The following is a 26826-nucleotide window of genomic DNA, read 5'->3' as shown; positions in this document are numbered from 1 at the left end:
ATAGGCATAAATAGCAGAGGAGCCAAACACCAACTCCTTGTAGACCACACAGTTGCCAGAGACTGCAAAACCCGACACACCAACCTGTGCACGGCTTGGATTGATTACAAGAAAGCCTTTGACTCAATGCCACACACTTGGATCATTGGATGCTTAGGGATGTACAACATCTGTTAAAAATCAGAAATAAAAAAATAAAAAATAATAAAAAACCCAAATCCAGCACCCTGAGACTGTACATGAGCCACAAGGAAGGAGGCAGAGGACTAATGAGTGTGAGAGCCACTGTCCAAGATGAAACATCCAAGATCCATAATTACATCATGGACAAAGCCTCAACAGATGGTGTGCTCAGCGAATGTCTCAGACAATGGGGAACAGAGGTACCATCATGGGAAGACAAGCCCCTACATGGGATGTACCACCGACAAATAACTGAAGTGGCTGATACCAGGAAAACCTACCAATGGCTGGAGAAAGCTGGACTCAAGGACAGCACAGAGGCTCTCATCCTGGCCGCCCAGGAACAGGCCCTAAACACCAGAGCAATAGAGACTCAGATCTACCACACCAGACAAGACCCAAGGTGTAGGTTGTGCAAGGAGGCCCCTGAGACAGACCAGCACATAACAGCAGGGTGCAAGATGCTGGCAGGGAAAGCGTACATGGAATGACATAACCAAGTGGGTGGGCATAGCGCACAGAAACATATGTGCAGAATATGGACTGGAAGCCCTGAGATCAAATTGGGGAACACCTCCAAAGGTGGCGGAGAATGACCGAGCTAAGATCCTGTGGGACTTCCAGATCCAGACAGACAAAATGGTAATGGCGAATGGTGGTGGATAAACAAAAGACGAAAGCCATTGTGGTGGATGTAGCAATACCAAGTAACTACAACATTAGGAACAAGGAGCATGAGGAACTGGAGAAATACCAGGGCCTCAGGGAGGAACTGGAAAAGGCCTGGTAGGTGAAGACTACAGTGGTTGGTGCCTGTGGCCATCGGGGCCCTCGGGGCATTCACCCTCAAACTGGAGCAGTAGCTAAAACAGATCCCAGGATGAACATCAGACATCTCAGTCCAGAAATGTGCAGTTCTAGGCACAGCCAAGATACTGCGCAGAACCCTCAAGCTCCCAGGCCTCTGGTAGAGGACCTGAGCTCAGAGGATGAAACAGACCACCCACGGAGGGTGAGAAGGGAATTTTAATTTTTATACAAATAAAATCATTGCTGATGAAAACCAACAAACTCAATAACTGGTGTATCATATTTTACCTGATTCCTGAGACAGAATCACCTTGGAGATATTGTGAGTTCTCCTTTAAATCAAACTGAATTTTACAAGGTGATATTACTGCATTGGTATTTTCAAATAGGAACAACTTATTTCTAAACAAATGGCAACACTTGATGTAAGAAAACACACCATATAACTGTCTGTTCTCTTAGTCTTTAGTATAATATGTAATAGAACACATCATGGGTGATCAATACCATGGTGTAGCAGCAAATTAACCACTAAATAGTTATCATAGAATCAAGGTTCTAACACTAGTCAAAGTCTAGGCAGTGAAATGATATAATGCATTGTTATGGGAGTTCTAAAAAATCCTTCCACATCTATTTAAGTAGAACAGAAGAACTGAGTTAAAGTTACAATCTTTAGTATAATAGAGAAGACTTGATTTTTGTTCAATAAGAATACAGTTAGAAATGTTTGTCTTCACTAAAGATAAAACATAAAAAATGTTGAAAAGATTGGATAATTTCTATTGTTAAAAAAATACTAGAATAAACACTGACTCACCTGTGAGCTCAGAAATATTCTTTACAGAAACTTTCATCATCATCATTATTATTGTCATCATTTATTAATAAAGTGGTTTAAAAGCCAAAATGCTGTACGGGTAGCTCTTTAGTCATTCAAAACTGTAGATCCCATCAGAAATGTGTACAAACTTTCACAGAAGAGATTTATGTATATCTGCACCACTGACCTTTGACAAGATGAAGAATGACTTTCTGTCTGACAATGTCATTTTTCCTGTTGATGGTGCAGATGTATACTCCACTATCTCTCTCTGAGGGGTTTTTGAGGGTCAGACTGAGGTTTCCACTTTTTACCTGCTCTTTATTATTCATTCTTGTACGTTCACAGTAAAACTTGTCTTGTTCTTTAGCTTTGTTGCTGCCATTCTGATACACATAGACAATGCTGAATTTTGGTTCAGAGCGGGTCCACTCCACAGTGTCGTCCTCCTCCATGTAAGCTGTTTTGCAGGGCAGAACTGCAGACTCTGCTCCGTCATGCACCGTTACTTCCACCTGTTGAACTGAGGACACAAAAATGCATTAAATTTTATAAATCTATAATTCATGCTGCTAGTTGCAAGAGGTATGACAAATATTACCAGTGCTTGAATTCTTCTTCAAAGTGAGCTTTACTAAATAATGTCAAGGTAATGTAAGTTGAAAGCTTGGATTGGTTTAGTGCAACAGGAATATAAAGAAATATGAAGTTTACCATTACTTGACTTTTACCAAAGTATGACCTTCAGATATGGATGCCGACAGGCCTGTTCAAAATCTCTATTGGTACCCCAACATCAAAGTACATAGATATGTCTATAAAATCTGTAGTTGGCTATAGCTCTACAAAACATAAAAGTAACAGGTAAATAGGAGTGCATTTTCACTGCAAACCTAAACATTCCTTAGATATTTTAGGATGAAGTTGACTCTATTTTTATTGTCCACTTCTCTCACTATTTAAAGTAGGACCAAGGCTTATTCATAAAAGAAAAAGGCAATTTATTCTGTGGAGCAAATTTATGTGCATTAGATTCTTCCAAAGTTCAGACTTTAGTAGTTCACACCATAGTTAATTTCTCATGGCGCCTTTCAAATCAGTTCAGTTTATTTGTAAACCTAATCCTAAGGCGTTCCCATGCCAGCCGAGAGACATAGTCCCTCCAGCGTGTCCTGGGTCTTCACTGGGGCCTCCTCCAGATGGAATGTGCCCGGAACACCTCACCAGGGAGGCATCCAGGGGCGTCCTGACCAACTGGCTCCTCTTGACAGCAGCCGTTCTACTCCGAGTCCCTCCTGGATGACTGAGCTTCTCACCCAGTTGTTTACAGTGCATGCCATTTCTGGTAAGCTTCAGTGCGTCAAACTGGCGCATTACATATGCCACGGCCAAGAATTAGAGTGTGAGTAAAATTGAAAACTGAGTGAGCCCAAACCTCCATTCGAAGAATAGACATAATAAAAGAGCTGCTCCGGCGCAAATACGCTCTTGGAGCGGTCGTCACTCCTGCTTTGCTCAACCAAAACAGCAGATTATGTCTCAGCACTGCAGAATATTGTTGATCGGATCGACGGACTACTGATGTGAGCGCTCAACAGACTTTTCGCAAGTAAGATGGACGTATTACTGTGTATTTTTTGTGATTAGAATATTACTATACTCTATTTATGTCCACTGGCGAAATACCAGCTATAGTGCTTGGTGTTCAGCCCCCACTCTGAAAGCTAACAGAGATTCCGTAAATCTTAAAATGTTTCAGTCATTCTCCAACATTTAGATTTTCTGATACAAGAGCCTACTATAGAAATGAAACATTATACAAATCATAATATAACATTAACCAGCAAAGTTTACACAGGTGACAATGGCTATTATTTAATCATTTAACTCTGTCAACGTAAGATAACTCGAAAATCTCCCGTTTTTGTTTTGAACGTTTCCTATGACGTGAGGAAGAAGGAAGAGGTGTCTTTAAGGAAAGACAGATTCAAAACATACTCAAAGTAGTTTTTTTACTCTTTATTTCTGTATTATTCTTCACCTTTTGTAATAAAGGTTGTTCCATATGTGATCAGCAGGTGGAGATCTGTTCTTTAAAAAATTACCAGATGCACCCGAACACAGATTTAGCAGTGCACAATATTTTATTTAACAATTTCTTTAAAAAACGAGGCTTCAGACCCACTACTCGGTCCCTGGAACAAAAGGAACACACAAGGAAAAGGACAGACAAGATCAATTATTCCTAAGGAAATAAAACAAAACATGCAAAAGAAATTAGTAAATCAAACCAAAAAGAAAACAAATTAGTAAAACAAAACTAAAAGAAAACAATGGAAAAAATCGTTGTCATTCGCATCCAAATGCCCTTTGATGGGGCCAGAGGAGTAACGCCCCGCCCACACAGCCGGCCCAATCCACAACTGGTTTAGTTGAGAGCGGCCCAACCAAACAACGGCAAGACAAGACAAGACAGCAGAGCGTCCAAAGCGCTGCAGCTCCAAACAATCAGTTGAACATAAAACAGAAAAACCCATTAACGGTGGATCTAGATAAAACAAATCAAAAGCTAAATAGCAGGTAGCTTACCCAGGGGTGGAAACTGTTAAGGAAGAATTTTTATACAATTAAAATTTTTCAAAAAATCTGACTCTGATTCTTCCTGTTGATCCCGGGTTCTCTCACGTGGCCATGTGTGGGGACAGAAACAATAATGCATGTTGACATCACAGAATTAAAGAATTTAATCCAATCAGAAGAAAGTATAAGATAAAACAGGAAACTGGAGAAACACGGATACAAACATCATTACCTGAGACAATAAGACAGAAATATCAAGGACATCCTTGGAGAAAGAGCTGGTGCAGAAGTAAAACAAAATCAGCTTTTTCTAAATTATTTCCCTTGTGCACAAACTTTTATACCTGTAGGTGTTTTCCTCTTAATGTATTCAAATAAGGCGCATCTCTACTTGACCAACTGGAAGGCATCTCTGATCCTTTTTGAATTTAGAAAGTCCCTGCAATTTGTTCACAAGATCAAACACCTTTGTTAAATAAGGTAGAAGCAGACTCTCCGAATTCATGGTGGTTTATGGCTTTCACAGATCAGTGTGAAAAGCTAGAACTTCCTACTGATTGTTTCCCAGACAGACAAAGAGTAGATCAGAAGATCTTGGCAAACAATCTGCTTTAACTACAGGTAAAATATATATCCATAGGCCAGAATATGTTATAAAATTTAAAACTATATTAGGCTATTTCAATCAAGTCATGTTAAATTTTAAAACTAACTTATTTTAAATTTATTTTCTTAACACTATCCGGCCTCCTGCGGCTCTAGAGCCATCAGGGCAAAGAGAAACAGATGCAGGAACCTCACAGGTAGCTGTGAAATTCTGGTTTCTCTCCTGCTCTGCCAGGAACAAACCTTTAATACTGTATTTTAATTAAATGAAAAGTTATCTCCAAAAACCCAATTTGTTCTTCTGCACTCAGCATCTCCAAGATTTAGTCCTGATATAAAACCAAAAAGCAATGTATAACCTCGACATTGAATAACGGAGTACAATTCCTGTTTCTAACCTAATATAATATTTAAATAAAAATTAAGACAATCCTTCACCACAAGCCTAAGCAATTTTCTAATACAAAACAAAACATTTTCATTTGATTCTAATATGATCAAAAATGATACAATTTCAAATAAATTCATCATTGACTAAGTTGATTCTAAAACTAGATAATACAATTTTCAGTCAGAACATGCTACAGAAAACTAAGAAAAATATCTCACAAATTAAATGTTAGTGGTTTAAAACCCATCCACTAACATTGGCCCGTGAACTGGCCCGTGAACTTGGCCAGTTCACGGGCCAGTTCTCCCGTGAACTGGCCAAGTTCCTGTTTCTCAAGGTAATTTAAATTATAGTGTCCTAATTCCTGCATGTTAATTTTACGGCCTCCTGTCTTGTGTGTTAAAACCGGGCAGAAACTCTGCCGATCTCTCTATTTTTCTTAGTACTTTGAATGCTTAACCCAGCAATAGTTCTTCAGGTAATTTAAATCACTAACACAAACCTGTTCAAAATTAAGAAATTTGTTTAAAAAAAATTTAACTGAATTAAACACTAAAAATAGTCATTTTTCTCAACAAAACACAGCCTAACCCGGGAGGAAGCGGGTCAGCAGGTGAGGATCAGATGGAAGCTGCACGCCACAGCAACCGCCAGCTGCAGCCGGCAACGCCATCAGAGCAACACTGCAGAAACGCACGACAGGTGTAGCACCCAAAAACCAACTATGATCTCAGCCACGGATAGCAAAACTGCCACTTACGATCGCAGACGAGTCAACCAAACCCACAAGCCGACATATAGCCGCCGACCGTAGCAACAGTGGGAGAAACAAAGTCGCACGCACCTTTCTTCTTCTTCTTCTTCTTCTTCTTTTTGTTTTAATGGCGGTTGGCAAGCAACTTAATGGTGTGTATTATCGCCACCTACTGGTATGGAGTGTGGCTCAGAACGCAACTTATATAACCTCCCCCCCAAAAGAAAAAAAACCTCTTATATCCTTTCTATCAGTTTAGTTTTCTTAAGATAGTTTATTAAATAACATAAATATTCAGAAGTAGAAGAATACCCCAAAACATCTTGTATTTTTAACTGTAACTTATTCTTTAGAAGTCTACATTCTAACTTCCTTCTCTCCTCAGAGTACTTAACACATGACAAAACATGTTCTACCATCTCTTCTTGAAAACAAAATTCACAGTTTCCTGTTGGATGTTTCCCCGTTTTAAATAGTGAAACTGTTTAAACCTGAGTGACCAAAACGTCACCTGGATAAAATGTTTTCTTCTTTTCTCAATGCACCAACTTTCCTTTGAATACTATACAGCCATCTACCAGTTCTTTCTTCCCACTGCTTCTGCCATCTTTCCTTAACCTTTTGTTTTATAATAGATTTTATTTCCTCTTTACTAAATGGAATCAATACCTCAATGTAACTGCTTTTTGAAGCTTGTTTTCCATATTTGTCTGCCAACTCATTTCCTTTTATTCCTACATGAGATGGAACCCAGGTAAAAATGACAATCCCATGGCCTGAATTCTATAAAGTAATAACTGAATCTCCAATAAAAGGGCTGGTCTACTATTAGACTGATTATTTTTAATTGAATATAATGATGAGCTTGAATCAGAACAAATTCAACTTCTCAAAGGACGAACCTCTTCAATCCAACCTAAAGCCAAAATGATTCCCATCATCTCCCCTGTAAACACTGAGATGCCATCAGAAATTCTCTTACATGTTTTAATACTAAACTCTGGGACGATAAACGACGCCCCATTGTTGCTCCTTAAACTCTTAGCAGCTTCTGGAAACACTTGAACATAACCAAAGTATTTATTATCTATATATGATGGCTCCGAGTCTGATTCTGAAAAATGTCCTTTTTTCCTCTCCAACAATGAAAAGTCCACAACGATTTCATGAAAAAGAGATGGATGGACCAGTGATAGAGGAACTGTTTGACTTATATTTATAAATGATAAATCAAAATCTTTCACATCACTTTCTATCTCCCACCCAAAAGACTTTAAAGTCTTTTTCCCCTTTTCCCAACTAGGTTTTAAAATTTCTTGACATGGATGGTTTTCATAATGACCCTTTAAATAACTCCAGTAGGATAATCTTAACTGTAATCTTCTAAGATTGAGTGGTAATTCCCCCATTTCAACTAACAGATCTGAAATTGGAGTTGTTCTGATGGCTCCTGAACACAACCTCAAGGCTTGATACTGAATAGCATCTAATTTTTTAAGAAGTGTTTCTGATGCTGATCCAAAGGCAAGACTGCCATAATCTAATACAGATCTTATTAAACCCGTATATATTGTTTTCAGCGCTTTCCTCTCAGTGCCCCACTCTCTCCCCACCAAACACCTCATAACATTTAAAACTCTCTTACATTTATCCACTACTTTTTGAATACGACTACCCCAAGTGAGTTTTTCATCCATCCACAAACCCAAAAATTTAAACTCCTTTACTCTTTCTAAATCCTGTTTATACAAATACAATTTTAAATCATTAGATACTTTCTTCCTAGTGAAAAATAAAGTCTTTGTTTTATCTATTGAAATTTTAAAACCCCAATTATATGACTACTCTTCTATACTATGTATTGCTTCTTGTAATTTCTTAACTATAAATTTCAGGTTCTTCTCTCTCTTCCAAATTGCTCCATCATCAGCAAATAATGAACATCCCATTCTCCAAATTGTCAATCATTAATCATAATAGAGAAAAACAAAGGACTCGCAATACTCAATCTTTCATTTATCATTCTTTCCATTATTTTGCATATATGCGATGTTAACTCAATAGGCCTATAACTTGTAGGATTTGACTTCTCTTTCCCTGGCTTTAAAATTGGAACTGTAATTGCTTCCTTCCATGCCACAGGTAAATAACCCCCTTCCCATATCTTATTAAAGACATCTAATAATATCTTTTTAGATTAAGTACTAAGTTTTTTAATCATAACATAAGAATTATTGTCTTTTCCTGGAGAAGAATTTTTTATTTTTCTTAAAGCATTGTTTAAGTGGGTCTACCTTGTTTAGGTCGGGCTAATGTGACCTTGGGTACCGGTCTAAACCCTCTTTTTACCAAATCACATAGATAAGTTTGTAAAAATGGACAGAGGCACTACTGCAGATTACAAACAGTTTATTGAATTCACAAAGTTGAGCAAAAATAGTCACTTTATTTTATTTACCAAATGACCACTCCAAAAGTGGGATCTATGCTGGTCCCGAGATCCTTAAGCTGAAAAATAATTAAAACCCGATTATAAAATTAGACTGTTTGGGGGAGGAATAATAAAGAAAACACAAATACAACTAAATACATCCGAGTGTTCCCCAACAAAAGCACACTCACAACAATTCCTGGAGAATACAAAGAAAAGAAAAACTCCCCTTCCACTGGTCTCAATCTAAATAAAACAGCCTAGGACCCAAAGACAGTTTAAAACAAGCCAGGAGGCTACAATAGAAACTCCCTTTCCTTAAACAAAAGCAAAACAAGAAAAGTTCTTTTAATCAACAATAACCATCTAAAGTAAGTAAACTAAAACAAAAATGAAATTAAAACAAATCAAAAACTGAAACAGCAGCAGGCCAACCTACACACAAAAGAAATCAAGTTAGATAATAACATTAAGCAGCCAGATAAATCATAAGAAACGGCTCTTACCTTCTCTAAAGTGAAACCAGTAAACGGCGCTCTTGACGTCACTCTAAGTGCGTTTCCTCTGTACGAGTCATCAGCCTGCATCTGATCTTCTCAGCGATCTACCGCTTTAGCTGCGCTCCGTCACAGCGTCTTCCATATATGGGCATGCGGGACAATATGCCCCTACTACACTAATATTGTTTATGTAGCATAGTTCGAGTTTTGTCAGTGGACATCGAGGTTATTATATTATTGTGAAGTAAACTATTTTACTAGTGTTATCAAATTTACACTATTCAGACTGATGTGTGTTCTGATATGTCCTCTTGAAGGCAAACCGACGTATGAAATGGATGAGCTCAATCCTGACTGGGGTCCAGCGCTGAATATGGGTCACTGCGAGGTAAACGGCACAACATCGGACCGACATGGGCGTCAATTAAAGAGGCGATACAGCAAAACCATGATGGATCAAGCTACTGAGACTGTGTTAATTATTTACCCCATAAGAGGAAAATAATGCCACAAGAGGCTGTAGATGAGCAAGTTGGAGAGGCTGATGATGAAACGCCAGGAGAGGAGCTCAGCAAGGCTGCAGAAATATATGTACAGTTGGGAGAGGCTGTTTTCTCTCATTCAATAATTTCATGTGGTAAACATTCATGAAACATTTGATTCAAGCACTTCAAGTTGCATGTAAACAAGTGAATAAATGAATCACATTTAAAGTAAAAATTCGATAATATTAAAGGAAGTATTATTAGTAATACTAGTTAGGCTTTTTTTCTTTGGTTAGATCAGTGTTTCTCCATCCTGGTCCTCACTGCCCCCTGCTCTGCATGTTTTAGATGAGCCTCTATTCCAGAACAGCTGATTCAAATGATTGCATGACCATCAAGTACTGCGGAAACCTGTTAATCACCCAGAGATACAATTCAGATATGTGGCAGAAGGAAAGCAACTAAAACATGCAGGACAGGGGGGCGGTGAAGACCAGGGTAGATCTTCACGTTACTTTTGTTATCCGTTGTCTCCTGTTTTATTGTGTTTCGGATTTCCTTGTTTTACCGAGATTTTGGATTTAGTTTTAGTTAATTAAAAATAACATCTTCATAAAGTACAACCACTGCCTGCTGCATTTGTGTCCACTGCCACACCACATCATGACACTAACCAGATGAAAAAACCAATCTTAAAAAATTTAATGTGTAATTAAACAATAAAGGTGACAAGTAAATTCTATGAAACAGATTACACTTTAATAGATATTGTATTTAACATGTTTCAGGTAAGTAAACATGTAATGAAATGGATCCAGTCCTAGAATTTTACGTAATTGAACATTAAAGGTTACAAATGTTCTTATCATCTGAGGTAATATATTTTATGAACTTTAAAAATATATATTTAAATATAAATTGGGTTAAAAATGGAATAAAAATATGCCTCATCTACAGTGGAATAATTTCACAGATTTTGAGTTAATTGGTCATAAAAACTAGAAGCTATTGAAGAAAAATACTAAAGAAATAGCTAATATATATATATATATATATATAAAAAGTGTGCAAATGTAATAAAGATGAGTGTGCCTCATTTATACAGTCTAGTAGAACGATTTCACACAGATTTTGAGTTAATGGGGGACACGATTTGGAAGCTATTCAAGAAAACATTTAATATTCAAAATATTGAATATGAAATATGACTTAAACATTTTATAGAGGATAGTGTGCCTCGTTTAATAGCATGAATTACCACTTTTTTTGTATTAGTTGGTCACAAGACAAAGCATTTACAGGAGGGTTCGGAAATTGCCAGTATCTGAACCTCCAAGCGCTTCAAGAAACATCGATAGAGAACAGCTGGCCGAAATTAGGGTTCATAAATCGGATCAACTTTGAGCTGAACGTCCCTTACTCCGCGGACGGCGAATATCCAGTAACCAATTTGCAAAACAACTTCGCTGTGGTCGGTAATACAATGAAAACACAGGTGTGCTGACTATTTAGTTTTGGTCTGTGGGCTCCAAACATGGCACCGAGCGACGTAAACGTCACGTGCTGTGACGTCAGTTCCAAAGTTCTATTGAAGCAATTCAATTAAGTTTGTTCAACTAATTTCTTTTTTCAGTATAGGAAGGTTTTTTTAAAAACTTATTTTTAACTAACAATTTAATACATTTTCTTCTGTCCACTTCTTTCAGTGAACAGTAAGCTAAGGCTTTGCTATTTCAAATCCAGTAGTCAGACTACAGTTATTTATCAAAATCGCTTTGCATTACTATCTTCTTTTGGAATTTAATTGTATTTCCTCTACTCGTCCAGTGACCAACGTCGCTATGCAACAGTGTCTGCAGCAACAGAAACATAAACAATGGAGAGAAGGGGGAGATGAGCATTATGTTGATGGAAAAATAGGAACTATTTTGAGTTTCTGTCGCCAAGTCCAATGATTATTAGCAGCGTTGGGTTTTTTTCATTTTTAAAGTCGCTTGCAAATTTAATGAGTTGCAGGTTGCGCCTTGTGGGGTTCATTTTGGAACATGAAATTGTTCTTGAAAATAAGCAGAGACTCATAATATATCCCAGAATTTGTCTGTGATTAAGGTAGTTTTAGCCAGACTCTCCCTGTCCATCATTTCCTGGATGATGCGTCCAGCTGTGTCTTTGTTAATATGAAGTTCATATATTACCTGGAGCGTTGTGCTCCAGAAACTGAAAACACAGAGACAGCATACATTGGTGGGCCCCATACGGGAAAAAAGTGCAGACAATATGGGTCCCAAAAGGGTTTGTCTGCAGTTACATAGGCCACCGCCACCAATATTTTTTTCCATATGGGGCCCACCTAGGTATGCTGGCTGAGCATTGAGACCAATATGAACAGTCCAATAAACGTAAAAACAGCCACGAATGAACCAGTCCCTAATGTTGTGCAACTAAACACCGTTATAATTAATGTTAAGATAAGTGTCACAAATCTATGCAGCAGGATATCGGAGTTGTGGAGCCACAGGAGGAGGAACTCTGTGCACTGCGCTCTGACACCAAACGCAGGGCCATAACACAGAACCTAGAGGCTGGAGGGGGGCAGTGGGGAGCTTAAAATACTTCTTAAGATTTTTTCTTACTGGGCCCAAAGCCAGGATATCATTAGAAGAAGTGCTGTTTTTTGAGTTAGAGGTTAGGTTTAGAACATAGATGTCAATTGTGTTTCGGTTATGGTTAAGCATGTACTGGTAATGGTTAGGTTTAGAATAAGGGTCAGGGTTAGGCCATGAAATGAATTAAAAATTATTGTAATTCAATGCAAAGTCCCAGAGTAAGAAAGGCATTTCTATCTATACGCAAGTTAGTGGACCACACAAAAACGCACACACTGTTTTTTTGTACTGTTGTAATCATTAAACAGCCTCTCCTTCAGTTCAACCTTATAAGTGGAGACACATTGTTGATGTTACTATTATAAAATAGTATTGGCAAAGCTCAATGTAATTTTCACAGGTGGCAGAGCGTTGTTATTAGAAGCTGCTGAAAGTAATTAAAACATTACTCTAAAGTAGTTACTTTCCAAATTAAGTAGTCAGTAATCTAAGTAATTTTTTCAAGGAGTAATCAGTAATCCGATTAAAGTTACTTTTTCAAAGTAACTATACCATCACTAATATATTTAGGAGAACAGCAGTGCTAGAATGATGCTGAAGAAAAGTGAAGAAGCTCTGGTGAGATCTTCATTTAGTTTATTGAAATATGTATTAACTCTTTTTAATTTTTAAATAAACTAAACTATTTTTTTATGAGAGGAGCAGGTCAGAGAATACATAGGAGAGCCAGGTGAAATTTCAGAGTGTGAAGATATAAAATTAATATTAATTTCAATAAAACCAGAAAGGAGAACAGGTGGAGACTGATGTAGGTTGATTTTGTTCGTTTTAATATTTTGTTCATTATTTCCACTTTATAAGAGTAATGGTGAGGATATATGAAAAGAAAAGTGTTTAAGGAAAAGTTTAAAAATAAAGGAGTAATTTTTTTTTGTTATCAGAAACAGTATACACAGTAAATAGAGTTGAGATGCATAATAATGTATATGTAGCAGTGTGATGTTGTTACACTAGATTGTCAAGTGATAAGCTATTCCGGTGGGAACTCGTATGTGCACTGGTAGCTTTTATTTTGAAAAGACGGCAAATCCATTGCAAAACAGCGGGTAACTTACTGTTTCAAAATTATTATTTCTATTTAAATGTGGTGTGTTGTGAATGAAAATGTGAATTGGTTTCTCTACTATTGAACATATTGAGTTCATATATTGTTGTTTTGGGTGTTAATTCGGGGTTTAAGGAGAAAAATTAACGGGTCATACCATTATAGTTCATGAAAGGTTTTCCCACGCTCTCCGTCGCGCTCTTTCTGTTCGGATTCCGTGGGAGAAGGCGCTGTGGAGCACTGATCAGAAAAGGCCTGTTTTGACCACTATTTTCTGCTGTTTGGATGCAGGAGCATTAAAAGTGCCTTCAGCTCAGCTGTTGTCTGGCTGTTATTTTCACAAGACACAACGCAGATTCAACTACGCTACAAAACTGGTGCCTTGACCCGTCGTCTGGTCAGCTGAAGCGGACCACCGGTGTTGCAGGACGACGCTTTCTGGTTCCATCTGCACTTTGGGGCAGACTGTGAAGTTCTTCGGACACTGTTGGTTGGAATTTTTTCGTTTCCATTTTTTTTTTTTTACTTCTGGACATGGTCATGTTTTTTTTTTCTATAAAGGACAACAGTGAGGTCTCCCTATGGAGGGTCAGTATGTGAATAACATGTCAACATCTAGACATGGGGACTTATCCATGGGTAGAGGGAGAGGGGTTTTGCAGTTAGCAGTTGCTATGCAGTCTACTCCAGGAAGTCCAGGGGTTTGTGGTTCAACATTTTTTGGCTCTGGAAGGACAAAGGGGTTGGTGAACTGCCTAGTCAACCTTTAAGTTTCACTCCAGGCTTGAGCCCAGTGACTGTCTCACCCTCTCCTGTGTTTTCACCTGGTGGAGAAACTGCCTCCACTCAATTGACTGATCTAATCAGGTCTATTGGGTCAGAAATAGGTGAGTCCATCAAGATGTCGTTGATGCAGAACACTGCTTCGGAGCCTCACCCCGACTCAACTCCGTATCACAACAATAACTCTTCACAGTCATTTCAAGGTGGTACTACTGTTATTGATGCGTCAAAACTTAATCTTTGTTACGCTCTGATGTTGATGTTCCACCCTACTTCAGGGGTGACAAATCTGATAAGTGTTCTGTTTTTGAGTGGGAAGATCTCATGCAGGCCTACCTTCGACAGAAACCCCCCACTAATGCTGAACAGGTAGAAGTGGTTATGAACAGATTGATGGGGAGGGCGAGAGATGTCACTAAAGTTTGGATGCGTAGTAATGCAAAAACTGCAGATGTTTCTGTTATCTTTAGTATTCTCAGACAACATTTTGGGGACACCATTCATTCAGACCTGCCGCTAGCTGACTTTTACGCTAGCACACCATACACAAATGAGGGACCTCTTGATTACTGGATACGGCTTAACAAAGCTGCAGAGGTTGCTGAACGATGCTTGGCTAGTAAGGGGGAATCAATGACTGACCTTAGTTCACATCTGGTGCTAATGTTTATTCGCCATTGTCCTGACAGAGAGTTGGCACTGGTTTTTAAAACCAAGCCTTCTCGCGACTGGACAGAAAGTGAAGTGCAAGACCACTTGGATGAGCATTTAAGAGACCATGCGGTTGTTCGGAGCCGCGGAAAACAGAAAGGGCAGCTACCGAGCTTCCACTCGAGGGGTGACTGTCAATGATCAAACTGTGTTGCCCACTTCTAGATGTGTTCCAGAGCCAGAGTGCTCCAAAACAGTAATTGAAAACAACACAATGGACAGGGTTTTGAGTCTGCTGGAGACAGCTCTGATCAGTAACACTCAGGCTATAAGCCACAGGTCCAATAAGCAGACTTCTAGACGCTCACGGGACTGTCAGGTTTGTGGCAATCTGCAGCATGACACTAGGTCACACTGTAGGATGCACAGATTATGCTTCCGATGCTTCTCTCCGGAGCACATCAGTGTTCACTGTACTCAAACTCAGAAATCTCAAACGCATCCGATTGGCCAGGGACGGGCTGATTCGCCTCAGGAAAACTAGATGGCCCTCATTTAGCGGGGGATGGTGTGGGCCTCTGTAGTGTTTCCCTCAATTTTGATGATGACATTCAGACTGTGTATACGATGGCTTGCAACACAATATCTACTGATCAAACTGTCATTTTCCAGAATGTGGCAAAACTGCCTATCAGTGATGGCCTGTTTTTCACTACGGTGCTAGTTGGGAACAAGATTGAGCTGCGGGGGATGTTAGATAGTGGGTCTATGGCTACATCTGTACGTGCAGACATGATCCCTCAGCTACGTGAGGCAGGAGTGATGAAAGGAGATGTAATCCCTTCCGCTAACATTGTTCTTGTTGGGTGTGGTGGGAAACAGACTGTTCCGGTGGGCACCTGTGAACTGAAACTTAAGCTGTTTGGGTTTGACTATGTCGTCCCAGTTTTGGTGGTTGAAGGTCAGGCTGATGAGCTCATTGTTGGCACCAATGTGATGAAACCGCTCATCAAACAGTTTAAGACTGATGAGGCCTATTGGCGGATACTGAGTAGACCGGACTCTACCTGTCTGGATGCAAATAGTCAGTTTGTCAGATTTTTGGCCAATCTTGAAAGGTGGAGGGGGGAGGAAATCCCAGAGAAAGTTGGGACTGTCAAACTCAAGAAGGCCGTGACTCTTGAGCCCATGAGTGAGCATGTGGTGTGGGGCCGCCTTCCACCTAAGACTAAACTCTCTGTGGGGAGTACTGTTGTTGTTGAACCGAGCACATCACGCTGCGTGCACCGTAGTGTGATGGTTGGCAGAGTAGTTGCTCCACTTTGGGGGGGCGGGTGGCTTCCTGTGAAGATCATCAACCCTACTATGTCCCCGATTGTGTTGAGAAGGAACGCTAAGGTGGCTGATGTGTATCCATGCATTGCCTTGGAGGACTTTGATGGTGGTATGGAGGTGAGGGTACATCAAAACGTGGGTAGGGTGAGCAGCTCTCACGGCAGCCTTACTGCTGAGTCATGTTGCAGTGTTAAGACAACAGGTGGACCTGGCAAATTAGGGGATGTGGGACTGCAAGATCTGTCTGTCGGTGATTGTGAAGTTTCTGAACATTGGAGAGAGAAGCTGATTGACTTGGTTGTAAAGTATGAAGATGTGTTCTCAAGACATCACTTGGACTGCGGCAAGGCTGCCGAATTCTGCCATCGCATCAGACTTACCGATGAACGCCCTTTTCGTCTGCCTTATCGTAGGCTTTCTCCTGCTCACTACCAAAAGTTGAGAGAAACTTTGGATGACATGGAAGAGCGTGAAATTATTAGAAATCGAGCAGTGAGTATGCTTCTTCACTCGTTCTTTGCTGGAAGAAAAATGGTGACTTGAGGTTGTGTACGGACTTCAGGTGGTTGAACGCCCGTACAGTCAAAGATGCGCACCCTTTACCACATCAAGCTGACATCCTTGCAGCTTTGGGAGGTAACGCATTCTTTAGCTCAATGGACTTGACTTCGGGATATTACAATGTCCCACTTCATGAAGATGATAAGAAATACACTGCTTTCTCCTCTCGGATTACACGAGTATAACCGCATGCCACAGGGTCTGTGTAACAGCCCGGCCACTTTCATGCGAATGATGCTCACGATCTTTGGTAACCAGAACTTTTTAAGCCTTCTTTGTTACTTGGACGATCTGTTGGTTTTCGGAAAGTCTGAGGAGGAAAGCTTGCAAAGGCTTGAGATGGTGTTCCGGCGGTTAAAAGAACATAACTTAAAGCTGTCTCCATCCAAGTGTCAGTTTTGAGAAAGTCGGTCAAGTTCTTGGGTCACATTGTTACGAGAGACGGCATAGCAACAGACCCTGACAAAGTGCAGGCAATTGAAGGTGTGTCAGAAGCAGATCTTATGGAACCTGATGGCGCCACGCCATCTCCTAAGAAGATTCGCTCTTTTCTTGGCATGGTGGTGTATTATCAGCACTACATTGAGAACTGCTCTGTGATTGCCAAGCCATTATTCCAACTGACTACAGGGACGGCCAAGCCACGGAGGGGCAAGGGCCAAAAGAAACCAGCTTTGTCGCGTAAGCTTGTCGCGGCTGACTGGACCCCAGATTGTAGCAAAGCATTTAGGACCTTGAAAGCTTTGTTGACAGAGCAGGTTCTTCTTGCCCACCCTGACTTTACAAAGCCTTTCCTGCTCTCTGTTGACGCGTCATCTTCCGGATTAGGAGCTGTGCTGTCACAGGTACAAGAAGGCCACAACATTGCGAGGCCCATTGCCTTCGCTAGTAAGTCCTTGAATCATGCACAGTCCAAATACCCAGCTCATAGGCTTGAGTTTCTCACCATGAAATGGGCTATTCATGATAAGTTTAGTCATTGGCTGCGTGGGCATAAATTTACTGTTTGGACTGACAACAATCCTCTGAAGTACATTCTTACCAAGCCGAAACTGGATGCTTGCGAACAGAGGTGGGTGGCCAAGCTGGCCCCTTTGATTTTGACATTCAGTATATTCCAGGGCCGCGAAATATTGTGGCGGATGCATTGAGCAGGGAACCATTTGCTCAGCACAGGATGATGCACCGTTTGACGAGAATTCCATATGACACTTTGCTGGAAGAGGCCAGGGGTTTGTTGGTGGAAGATGTTCAGAACATGTTTCGCCTTTCTCGGGAAGAGTCTGTGGATGGGAAGCTTAGACTTACCTCTCTGATCCAGGGCTCCGTCACAGGCAGTGTGGACGTTAAGGACAATGGTGGGAGAGTTTCTCATGATGAGGTGTCAGCCTTATTTAAGTCTCACCGTTGTTGGAGTGAAGGTGCAGAAATGAGAGCAACCTGTTACACACAACAGCAGGAGAAACTGTTGCCAGTGGGGCAGTGCCCACTGCCCGTCCTCACTCATGAGGAGTTGTATGATAAGCAGTGTCAGGATCCTGTGATCAACCGGGTTTCCTTTTATGTGAACAGGGGAAGTCGACCATCCCGACGTGAGCGCATCCACGAATCGCGGGAGACAAACCGTACATTGCGACAGTGGGGTAAACTCACGACTCGGCTGGGTGTGTTGTACCGTGTTTCTAAACATGTGGTGAGCAAGAAGAAAGTGTTCCAATATGTGGTTCCAGTTGCTTTGAGATGTCAGGTGTTGAAAGGGGTGCATAATGATGCAGGCCATCAAGGTCAGCAGCGCACACTGTGGCTTGCCAGACAGCGCTTTTACTGGGACTCGATGGAACACGATGTCAAAGAATATGTGAGTCATTGTAAGAGATGCGTCTTGAGCAAAGCACCTGAACCTGAGGCCAGGGCTCCACTTGTTTCTGTTGTGACATCAGCACCACTAGAATTAGTTTGTATTGACTTCTGGTCCGCAGAGGATGTCAATAACAAGTCCATCGACGTTCTAGTGGTGACAGACCATTTTACCAGACTCGCATGTGCTTACCCATGTCCAAATCAGTCTGCCAAATCAGTGGCTCGCGTGTTATGGAATAATTTTTTTTCCATATACGGGTTTCCAGCTTGTATTCACTCTGACAGAGGGGCTAATTTCGAGAGTTCCCTCATTGCCGAGCTACTCCAGATGGCCGGTGTTCGTAAAAGCCATACAACCCATATCATCCTGCAGGAAATGGCCAGGCTGAACATCTGAACCGCACTCTGGGTAGCATGATCCGTGCATTGCCTCCTCGGGCAAAGGAAAAATGGCCTCAGATGCTAAACACACTGACTTTTGCCTATAATTGCACGGTACACGAAACAACAGGTTGGCCGCCTTTCTTTTTAATGTTCGGGCGAACTCCTAGGTTACCTGTTGATGTGATGTTTGGCAGTGTCCTCTTAGACGGAGAGACTGCTGACATGGACAAGTATGTTCAGTCATTGGGCACGGATCTCAGAGAAGCAATGACTTTGGCTCTGCAACACGCTGAGAAACAACAGTTGAGACAAGCTGAGGTGTATAACCGAAAGGTTAAGGGACACTCTTTGGAGAAAGGAGACAGAGTTTTGATGGCTAACAAAGGGGAACGGGGCAAACGGAAATTGGCTGATCGTTGGAAGGACACGGTTTACATTGTGGTTCATAAGAACAGCGAACTGAACACCTATGTTATTCGTCATCCTGTCACAGGACGGGTTAGGACAGTTCATAGGAATCTGATCATGCCTGTAAACTTTTTGCCTCTGCCATCATGGGATGACTCGGTGTCTCAGACTTCTTTTTCAAACACAGTTTCAGAGGGTGGGCCGTCAGATGATGAGGTTCCAGGTGAGCGGGACAGTGATACTCGAACAGCTCACTGGGTTTCCTCCCTCCCAGAGTCTAGTGTGGTGATGACTGCAGGTGAAGTGATGGTAGCTAGTGATTCTGAAGCTATTGGAGAAATGATAGTAGTGTTCAGGGTAGAGGGACTATGTCTGCCTGTGGGGACCATAGGAGCGTCTTGGATGGGGCAGATCATGGATCAGAGAGCTCACACTCTGAGGATCACAATAGTGACCGGCTTTCAGACTCTGTCAGCGTAGGTTTACGCCAAAGTGACACCATAGGTTTAACTAAGGCCATTAGTGGCTCACATGTGTCCGGAAGAGACTCAATCGCTACTGTTGTACCTTCAGCGATTCCTTCGGTCGTTCCAGGGGAAGGGATACGGACGAGACTGGGTAGACTTATCAAACCTGTTAACAGGTTGATTCAGACAATGTCCACACAGAGAGTTAAGATTTTGTCATAGGGCCATTTATTTTGTGTTATTTTGTTTTTCTTTTATTGGGACTTCTTATAATGGGGTCTGGTCATGATTTTATTTAGGTTGTCCATTGCATTGGACGCATTGGGGTGATTTTGGATGTACTCTATGATAGATGTGTAAGTGGCATGTCTTCTATGGTGAGGTGGGGACTTAGCTACCCCTCATCTTCCCTAATTCTTCAATGAATAGCTCTTTGCTGGTCGACCATTTTGGTCTTGTATGGAGGGTATATCTGGGTCACATGTATTGTCGTGGTCAGATTTGAAAAAAGAAATTGTATGTTTATTTTTGTTTTATTTTGTTTGCTTGGTTTTTGTTTTTCTTTATTATTTGGGTAACATGTCAGCAATCTAGTGTAAAACAGAGGGGGTGAATGTAGCAGTGTGATGTTGTTACACTAGATTGTCAAGTGATAAGCTATTCCGGTGGGAACTCGTAAGAGCACTGGTAGCTTTTACTTTGAAAAGACGGCAAATCCATTGCAAAACAGCGGGTAACTTCCTGTTTCAAAATTATTATTTCTATTTAAATGTGGTGTGTTGTGAATGAAAATGTGAATTGGTTTCTCTACTATTGAACATATTGAGTTCATATATTGTTGTTTTGGGTGTTAATTCGGGGTTTAAGGAGAAAAATTAACGGGTCATACCATTATAGTTCATGAAAGGTTTTCCCACGCTCTCCGTCGCGCTCTTTCTGTTCGGATTCCGTGGGAGAAGGCGCTGTGGAGCACTGATCAGAAAAGGCCTGTTTTGACCACTATTTTCTGCTGTTTGGATGCAGGAGCATTAAAAGTGCCTTCAGCTCAGCTGTTGTCTGGCTGTTATTTTCACAAGACACAACGCAGATTCAACTACGCTACATATACATTTGAACATTGTTGTTTAAATTCTCATTCTGTATGATAAAAACATACATTTTTATATTTAGTTCACATTCTGACACTGTACATTACTGTAGTGTCTGTTGTAAATACATGAATCCATGGAGGAACATCAGGCTGCAGAGAGTCAGAGGGAGGCAGAGACAGAAACACATATCCGTAGATATTTTGGTTAAATGTTTGTGGCTGAAGATGACTGGAGAAAAACATTTAGGCTTTTTGCTTCAGTGTTTTTTATGGATTGTATTTGGTAAGTTTCTAAATGCAGGGCTGGAAAGTGAGACTGAGTTATCAGAGAGGAGCTAAGGGTCTGTTAGACGTGAAGAGTATCTTTATTTATTTATTTTTTAGATGAAACTGTTGCACTGATGTAGAGAGTTGTTCAAGAAGAACATAACTTTTTTAGATTTTATTTTTGTTGGTTAAACTGCTGTATTGAGTTTAAAACTGCTGAATCCTATTTTATGAGCTGCTGTATTTCGGTTTTAGAAAGATGCACAACCAATTAAATTACCAGTCAATTTATATCAATGCATTTTGACCAATAAATATATCAGAATCTGGTAACCTGTCTGTGCTACCAATGTATTTAGTTTGCTAGTTGTGAGGCAAATGATAAAGTGAGTGTTCATCCTGAAATGACAGTCATTATGGTACATGGATGTATAACTTTAATTTGATTATTGGATTGTAAATAGTAACATGTTAGAATACTTGTTACTGAAACAAGGGTAAAATTAGAGTAACGCATTTCGGATGTGTTGATGGCACAATAGTTTGACATTTCTGCTCAAGCTACTTACTGATCTGTCAGGTTTCAGATATGCGTCTCCCAATGACAGACTCGCTCCTATACCCTTGGCCACTGACCTCCTGCATGGATTTTCCATGGGTCCCCCCAGCCAGATCCTTTTTGTGGTTTCCACCTGCTGCATGACAGGCCATCAAACTTACCTTGAACTTTGTAGCTTTTTTCTGGTAATTGGTTCCAACTGTTTGTAATGTCCTAGTGTTAAGAAAATCAATTTAAAATATGCTAGTTTTAAAACTTAACATGTCTTTATTGAAATAGCCTAATTATAGTTTTCAGATTAATAACTTATTCTGGCCTATTGACCTTTATGTAACCTGTAGTTACAGCAGATTGTTTGCTAAGATCTTTTCATCTGCCCTTTGTCTGTGTGGGAAACAATCAGGAGCAGTTCCAGCTTCAAACAGATCTGAGAAAAGCCATAAAACAGCAGGAGTTCAGGAGAAGCTCTGCTTGCACTTTATTTAGACAAAGGGGACAACTGGTGTTTTATCTTAAAAACAAATTACAGGGAGTTTCTAACTTTTAAGAGAGTCCGAGACAGCTCCTGGTTGGATGAGCAAAGATACGCCTTATTTGAATAATGCGCCTTTACTATAAAACATAGTACACAGGAGTAACAAATCAGATTTGCTCTTGCAATTCTCCAAAGATGTCTTTGCTTTTCTTTTTCTTCTTCTTTTCCATTTGTCTCAGGTAAACAAATGTATGTCTCTGTTGTTCAGCAGTTTCTGTTGTAATTTTCATAAGTTGTCTTCTATTGGATTAAACTCTGAAATTGTGTTACGTCAACACTTGTTGTTTTCTGTGTGGTTTCACTTTGGCCCGCCGGGACAACCTGGGATCCGTGAGAAGATTGAACCAGAGATTTTCCAGAATTATGTATAACCTAAAATCTTCTTCAACACTTGATTGCCCCAGTTTTTATACAGTATCACATGTCATTGTTTTTCCACTGGATGCTTACATTGTCTCCCTGTGTCTACTCCTGGACTCGTCCTCTCGTGACTTTGAACCCTGTAACGTTGTTTTAGACCAGGGGTCACCAACTCCAGTCCTCAAGGGCTACCATCCTGCAACTTTTAGATTCAACTCTGCTCCAAAATGTCTGAATTTCCTCACCAGCATTCATTCCTCTCTGGAATAGGCTGGAAATGAGCAGTTTATTTGATCTAGGCGTGTTTGAGCAGACACATCTAAAAGTTGCAGGACGGTAGCCCTCGAGGACTGGAGTTGGTGACCCCTGCTTTAGACTTTAATGAAACCATGATTAGAACTTCCACTACTGACTTTACCTTGATCACCTTCACAAATCATGATTAAAAACTATTTGTATATCTGTGCTTTATAGCGATGGGTCAGTCACAAATGTTTTGACTCTTAGAGCCAACTTCTCACTGTCTCACTGAGAGCCGTACATGATTACACTATAAGAGAGAGCCTATAAACACAGCAGTACAGCGAGAACAGCAGATGAGAGGTGTGGGCAGAGAAAGAAAAATAGAGCCATGTACATTTCTCTTTGGCTGCTCAGCTCTCACTCTTTCAGACAGGCTTATTGTTCCCTTGGTAAAATTTCCAGTGTAGTAGTGCTGAGCTGTTTATTTTTAAGGTGGGGGAACTCATAAGTTGCATAATTTTCATGAGCCCCACTTAGTGCTGCCACTGATGTTTTCTCGTCAGCCAGTAAACATAGCAAATCAACAAATATTAAATCAAATTAGGTACTGACCTTCAACCTGCAGCTGAACATCTGTCAGTCTGATCTCTTCTCTGTCATCACTGATGCTGCAGGTGTAGGTACCGCTGTCATAAAGGTGAGGTTTTCTCAGGGTGAGGCTGAAGTCAAGAGAATCTAAAGCATTAGATTTCATTGACGTTCGCCCTCTAAAACGTAGATTTTGTCCACGAAGATCATCTTCTTCTCGCCTCAGATGGACAGTTTGTGGTTTGAGATCATAGCGTCTCCAGATCATTGTGGGGTTTTGTTCTGGTAAAATACCCGAGTAGTGGCATGGCAGCACCACTGATTCTGCTCCCTCAACAACCTTTTCTCCCACCGCCAAAGAATATAGGAAGGCTTAAAGGAAAGAAAAATCAAACAATTATGTTTAAGAAAGCATTACTTAGTCAAGTGAGTCTTTTGCTCAGTATTAAACTCTGAGCAAAAGACTTAATTAGTTTTATACTTAAATTTGTACTTCTGTGTATGGATGAGATGTGAAATAGAGAGAAACCAATTATATTTATTGGTTTTAATGCTCTCAGATGATGCAGCTTGAGGTGTTGATATGTAGGAAGGAAATCTGTAAATGTTTTGGTTAGGAAGGTGGTGTAGTGGATGTTTTATAGCTGAAGCCACATCAGCTTCTTTCTGAAAATCCACCTAATTGCTAATGTTTGTGACATTGTATTACCAAGGTTTATCAAAACGTGTACCATTTTCCCTGCTCTACATTGCAAAATTACCTCTATTTAATAGCTTACTTACTATTAAATATACTTACATATCTTACTATGTTGCAATATGTCAAAAATTAAAACTTAGTTTAACATTCCAAATATGCAAGCAAAAAATTACATTTATGTCAGTATATAAATCACCATGCATCTAATTAATTTATATTTTATTATTGTTAAGCTTCTAAAGGTATAAAATAGTTGCCATGCTGGCTGATACTGTTGTTTTAGTAAGAAATAACATAGCTGAACAACAAAGTTGAACTGTTTCATGCCTTGTGCCAAGCTCAAGAACAATGTGATAACTTTGTGTTCTTGTATATTAGTGAATTTCCTGGTACAAAATGACCAATCTGTTAGAGGGTATTAAATAGAAAAAGTTAAAAATTATCCCAACACGTTGACCTGTAAGAGAAAAATTTCTTACCTTGTAGGAAAATCACAAAGATCATTTTGTTCTTGAAAATCCAACCACTACGTTTCTCTCTGGTTATGAAGAACATAACTTTTTCCAAGTAGCAACCTAGCAGGTGAAGGGAGCGGCTGTTAGAATGAGCATAAACCAGCTTGGCAGCTTTCATGCTGACGGTATAGTTCCCCTTCACTTTGCTGCTCCTCTGAAAGTCAAGTGCTTAAAAATATTAAAATGGAGGTTTGTACTGTACACTTATGTTTTGCAGTGTAAAAACCTTTCAATATAAAAACTATTCTTTAGATTGGAACATACCTCTCCATGGGCTGCCATCTTATCGTGGTGGAGGGATTTGAGTGTCCCAATGACTCTATGCTGTCTGGGCCTTTATGCCCCTGGTAGGGTCACCCAAGGAATCAGTTTTATAGCATATAAACTAATGTGATTTTCGTTTAGAAGTGTTTGAACTTTCTACCTTTTTCACCAAGAATTTCAGCTGCAAGATAACAGATACTCCCTTCAGCCTCAGCTTTGAAAAATCTTTTTTCAAGGGAAAGAAACCTGTGTGTATGACAAAGCTTGTTTTATGTCTCTTCTTTCTTTATCGCATTCCTTTTCCAAAATAAAAGGCCTGCTCTAGATGAGAGAGAAACAAAAAAACTGGGCGAGTCCACGGTGGGAAGGACCGTTCCAAGTGCTGATGACCACACCAACAGCTGTAAAGATTGCTGAAAGACCCAGCTGGATACATCTCAGTCACTGTAAGCTGCAGAGTGTGTTGGAGTCCCAATTCCTGGGGTGTGACGAAGAGCTACAAAGGGGTTCCATTTTTTTAGGGTGGTTCGTCTCAACGCTCGCGTTAGTTTCCTCATGTGAACCGGCAGAAAAATTCTTTAGATTGGGTTCCAGGGTCTCTGCATGCCAAGCAACAATGGGGACTCCATATGCCAGGTGGAGCCTCTACTGCAGGGGTCCCCAAACTTTTTCCTGTGAGGGCCACATAACTTTTTCCTTCTCTGGTGGGGGGCCTGAGTCAGTTTGTAACAGAAAAACATTTGCAGGAGTGCCTAAATGTAAAAATGTATTGTTTTCCAAAAAGCACAATCAAATAACCCTCTCTGGGTTCTTCACAGAACAAAAGTCAGGAAATAAATAATGACACTATTAATGAAATAAATAATGACCAAATAATCCTCTCTGGGTTCTATACAGAAAAAATCCAGGAAGTATTATAGTCCATATTTTCCCAACTATGAGCCGCATCGGACTATAAGCCACAACCCCAAAGTTTTTTTTATTTTATTTTTTTTTAAACAGTAAACATACACATATAAGCCACAGATAACTCCGCTGGTCCAGGTTTTCCACAGCAATGCAGCAGCTGCAGAGGGGGGCAGACACCCAAAATTTGAGTCATAACAGGTCAATTGAATATCACATTTATTACGTTGAAAAAGAAAAAGTTGCCAAGTTTAGATTTAACTGAACTGATTACGGTAGTTTCTGAACGGTAACTGTAACAGTAAAACTGCTGATCCTGTGTCTGCTACTAGCATGTGCTAAAAGAAAATAGGCACCTTCTTCTTCTTTAGATTTCAACAGCAGCTTGCATCCATTATTGTTGCACTACTGCCATCTACTGGATCGTAATATTTATACCTCAAATTCTCATGATGATCCCAGTATTATTTAAAAAATTGTTAAATATAATTTCCCCTCAATGCTATTTAACCGATCAACAACATTCTCAAATTTCAATTCCCTATTCAAACCTAATTCCGTTTTAATGGGCGCGTTCTTCTTTTATTTCCAATTTTGACGTCCAATGATTCACTTTGTCATGGTCTCGCTATGGTGTCTTGTACCAAAACTAACCATCAGCCAAACTCCTTTCACACGAGTCAGGATTAATTAGTTCTTCCTTTATTTTCACGTAGAATGGAGTGAAACTGTCAAAGCACAAACAACTCAGGATGAGCTCAGAGCAGCTTACAGAAGTGTTTTACATTCAGTTACACACATTAGAAATACAACTGATACAACAGCTACCTCAGAATGCTATGAGCGGCAATGCTATGTAACGACCTGAGAAATCTTAGCAGCCTGCTAGTTAGCAATGATCAAATCGCCCGCAGGTATTTCCAAAACTAATTCAATAAACAAGTTACTTATTTTATCATATGTTAACATAAAGGCTCGTTTTGAAGTATAAGCTGCTACTTGCAGGCATTGCTTCAAAGAACTCGACCTGGAATGCGGTGTTCATAACAAACACGTGTGTTCATCTGCTCTACCGC

The 26826-nt window shown here is 40.2% G+C and overlaps 1 long non-coding RNA gene across 1 annotated transcript; it reads right to left on the bottom strand.

Annotated features, from left to right (window-relative positions):
• Positions 1 to 1789: 1789 nt before the first annotated feature.
• On the bottom strand, positions 1790 to 24693 carry LOC145550869 (uncharacterized). The gene is made up of 3 exons (XR_014086652.1): positions 24545 to 24693; positions 23390 to 23737; positions 1790 to 2339 (listed from the first exon to the last, which is right to left on the bottom strand). It is a non-coding gene; the product is annotated as an uncharacterized LOC145550869 (long non-coding RNA).
• Between the last annotated feature and the right edge of the window lie 2133 nt (positions 24694 to 26826).

Source organism: Poecilia reticulata, chromosome 2, assembly GCF_904066995.2.
Source record: "Poecilia reticulata chromosome 2, P_reticulata-male-v2, whole genome shotgun sequence".
NCBI lineage: Eukaryota > Metazoa > Chordata > Actinopteri > Cyprinodontiformes > Poeciliidae > Poecilia > Poecilia reticulata.
This window is presented reverse-complemented; position numbering and strand designations above follow the sequence as displayed.